Raw genomic sequence first — 4134 nt, 5'->3', positions numbered from 1 at the left:
CCATTTGCCTTCCTAATTGATTGCTGCACCTGCAAGCGAGCTTTTAGTGTCTCATGAACAAGGACACCCAGGTCCCTTTGGACATCAACACTTCCCAACCTCTCACCATTTAAGAAATATTCTGTCTTTCTGTTTATTCTACCAAAGTGGATAACTTCACACTTATTCACATTATATTCCATCTGTCATTTCATTCACTTATCCTGTCCAAGTCCCCTGGAAGCCTCCTTGTAACCTCCACACAGCTCACATCCTTTACAATTGGCATATTCTTCTCCATGCTGCTATTTTAAACTTTCATTGACTCAGATGGGGGTGTCCACCTGCATACCAGAGCTGATGACAAGCTGTTCATCTTGGCAAGACTGCGCACCAAGACCAAAATGAGTCAGTTCTTGGTCTGTGAGTTGCTGTTTGCTGATGACGCTGTGCTGACATCCCATAATGAAGTTCATTAACAGCAGCTTGTATATCGGTTCTCCCTGGCCTGCAAGGAGTTTGGACTGACGATCAGCATCAGGAAGATCAAAGTTATGGGCCAGGACGTAGAGACTCCACCTTCCATCAACATCGACAGTCTCACTTTGGAGGTTGTCAACAGCTTCACATACCTTGGATCAACAATCACCAGCAATCTGTCCCTTGATACTGAAATCAGCACCAGGATTGTCAATGCTGCAGCTGTCATGTCAAAGTTGAGAAGACGAGTGTGAACCGACAGCAAACTGATCGAAAATACAAAACTCCGCGTGTACCAGGCTTGTGTTCTCAGCATCCTCCTTTATAGTAGAGAAGCATCAACAACTTATGCAAGCCAAGAAAAGCAGCTGAACAGCTTCCACCTCCGCTGTCTCAGATGGATATTGGGCATCTCCTGGCAGGACAGAGAGCCGAATGCAGAAGTACACCAGCGTGCAGGGATCTGCAGCATGTTTGCCCTCTTGAGTCAGCGGTGACTCTGTTGACTGGGTCATGTGTGCTGAATGGATGACGGTCGCTTTGCCAAAGACATGCTCTTTGGTGAGCTTGCTATCAGCACGAGACCAACAGGTCACCCACGTCTGTGATACAAGGACATCTGCAAGGCGAGATCTCAAGCTGACTGGGATTGGAGTCGATGCATGGGAAGTCCTTCCTGCTGAATGGAATTCCTGGAGAAAGGCATTCAGGAAGACCATGGGAAAAGCAGAGGACAAAAGAAATGACCAGATGGTGGGAAAGAGAGCTCAGAGGAAGGAAAAATTATCAGTCGACCTCGGGCCAATGATATTCATCTGTACCAGCTGTGGAAGGGATTGTCACTCACGAGTCGTCCTCGACAGCCACAACAAACGATGTTTCACACAGAAGTGACGTACACCCCGGGTGTAGCCCATCGTCTTCCGAGACGGACGGTTGCCTATTACAATTACAACTACAGCTACAACGACAAGAGCGAGTCAGAGGCTGGGAACTCTGCCGTGACGAACTCAGCTCTTGACTCGCCAAAGTCTGCCCACTATCTGCAAGGTCTTCCTCTGACTTCAATTGCACACACATTTGCAATCTGGCTCTGTAGCTTAGTTGGTTAAAGCACCTGTCTAGTAAACAGAAGATCCTGGGTTCAACTCCCAGCAGAGCCTTATTTCACAGTAGCAACATGCTTGAAAAGTTTCATTATCAACACTGACATCTGTGTCTTGTGAGCTTCAATTCAAAATACATGATGAATTTCAATCACATACAAAAACAGCCTTTGTGAAGGATATGAGTTTGGAATGGCTGTTCCTCCTTGTACAGAACTTCAGTGCTGATAGATCAAAGGTAACTTCTTTGACATAAATTTGTTCACAGTTGCATTCAACCTGGAAAACAGCTTGATATTAATCTCACTGAAGGAGAGTGTTTGTGTCATTCTGTGTTGCTTTTAACCGAGACTGGGACATGACGCAAGTGGGAGGGTTTATCTGAGGTTTGGAATATTTGTCAGTCAGGAACAAGAAAAATCAAAGGAACCAAATAAGAAAACCTAAGTCTCATGTGGTTACCGAGAAACGGTGAGAAGATATTAAACTTTGTTGTATTTAATACAACTGTGTGAACTTTGATCTTTGCGGCCTTTTATAAACAGTATTTGAAGGGTATCAGTAAAAATGTTCAGTGTTGATGAGAGTGGGGTCTGGGTGAGCAGCTGCTGAGTGTGACAGGGTCAGGACTGGATGCAGGAAGTTCTCTGACATTCTCTCTCTCTCTCTCTGATGGGTTGAGTTGATTTTCAACTGGCAGCTGTTGCTGTTTTGATAATTCAAGTTCCCTCCACCGATTTTTTTGGACAGACAGTGCAGTATGAGGCTGTAAAGGGTTAATGCTGAAGACAGTGGGATCAACCCCTCCCACAATCAGAGTGATGATGTAACAGTCACATGAGATGAGGTTTGGGAGAAGAGAGAGCAGCACCAAGGATGCTCGTTTTGGAGGCTTGATGAGTGTGTATATAGTATTGTGTAAATTAGAAAAGAGTTCTTAGTTCTTTCAGCAGGGAATGTGTCCAGAAAATATCGCGAAACTCACAATTTTATTATTCAGGAGTTGGAACACAGGGATATTAACTCCAAGTGACAGTAGTGGTTTCATTTAACAAAAGAAAAGGAGAGAATAATATTGCTCATTGATTGAAATCCCCCAGTGAGGAGACAGTTAAACAGGTGATCTGTTGGGGCATCCTTCGATCCAAGGTTTCGGCAGCATTTAATCTCCCTTTTTGGTGAAATTCTCTGTTTTTTGCATCTTTTTTTAACCCAACTTTGATGGACCAGTGAAAAAACTGAAAAAAGTGAACAGATCCATCCTTTCTTTTCTTCCTTCTTCCCATCAGTTTCTCTTTTCTGTCCCAATTTATTCTGCTGTTTCTGCTGTTTTATCCATTCCAATCAAAATTCAACATTCCAATCAAATCTATTTGTTATTCCACAGTGTCTTTCCATGTGTTTTATTCTGTTGTATTCTCTCACAGTCTGTTTGATGATCAATTTTACATCTCACTCTCTGTTCTGGTGAAGATCAGAAGCAGTGATATCTGTTTGCAACACCCGACAAGTCAGCCTGAGGCTGTATCTCATCGATAATGTGGAGTTAGGAACAGAGGAACATAGGAGCAGGAGTCGGCCATTCAGCCCATCGAGCCTACCCCACCATTCAATATGATCATGGCTGATCATCCACTTCAATGCCCTTTTCCCCACACTTTCCTCATATTCCCTTATGTCATTTGTATTTAGAAATCTATCAATCTCTGCTTTAAACATACTCAATAACTGAGCTTCCACAGCCCTCTGGGTTACAGAATTCCAAAGATTCACAACCCTCTGAGGAATAACATTTCTCCTCATCTCTGTCCGAAGTGGCTTGCCCCTTATTTTGAAATTGCGTCCCCTGGTTCTCGACTCCCCAACCAGGGGAAACATCTTAGCTGCATCTACCCTGACTGTCCTTTAAATATTTTGTAAGTTTCAATGAGATCACCTCTCATTCTTCAAAACTCTAGAGAATTTAGGCCCAGTCTCTGCAGTCTCTCATCATAAGACAATCCCACCATCCTAGGGGATGAGACCGGTGAATCTCTGTTGCACTCCCTCTATGACAAGTCTATCCTTCCTTAGATAAGGAAACCAAAATTGTACAGAATACTCCAGGTGCAGTCTCATCTAGACTTCATACATCTTTACTCATGTACTCAAATACGCTTTCAATGAAGCCAACATACCATTTGCCTTCCTAATTGATTGCTGGACCTGCATACTAGCTTTTAGTGTCTCAGGAACAAGGACAACCAGGTGCCTTTGAACATCGACACTTCCCAGCCTCTCACCATTTAAGAAATACTCTGTCTTTCTGTTTATTCTACCAAAGTGGAGAACTTCACACTTATTCACATTATATTCCATCTGCCAAGTTCTTGCCCATTCATTTAACCTGTCCAAATCCCCTCAAAGCCTACTTGCGTTCATTCTGTACCTTTCAATTCTGTAAATTTTGTCTGTTCTATTTCAGATTTTATATTTAAAATGTAACCATGGTGACAGAGTTTATTTAGATCTGATGGTGAGTTTGTTTTTGGACTGTGATTGATGGATCAACCTGTCAGCTGTACTGAAT

The 4134-nt window shown here is 43.1% G+C and overlaps 1 non-coding gene across 1 annotated transcript; it reads left to right on the top strand.

The window, feature by feature from the left end:
* Positions 1-1548: 1548 nt before the first annotated feature.
* Positions 1549-1622, top strand: trnat-agu (transfer RNA threonine (anticodon AGU)). The gene has a single exon. It is a non-coding gene; the product is annotated as a tRNA-Thr (tRNA).
* The last annotated feature ends 2512 nt before the right edge of the window (positions 1623-4134 follow it).

This window comes from Heterodontus francisci, unplaced genomic scaffold, assembly GCF_036365525.1.
Source record: "Heterodontus francisci isolate sHetFra1 unplaced genomic scaffold, sHetFra1.hap1 HAP1_SCAFFOLD_121, whole genome shotgun sequence".
Lineage (NCBI taxonomy): Eukaryota > Metazoa > Chordata > Chondrichthyes > Heterodontiformes > Heterodontidae > Heterodontus > Heterodontus francisci.
Note: the sequence above shows the minus strand (reverse complement) of the source record. Positions and strands in the feature narration are given on the sequence as shown.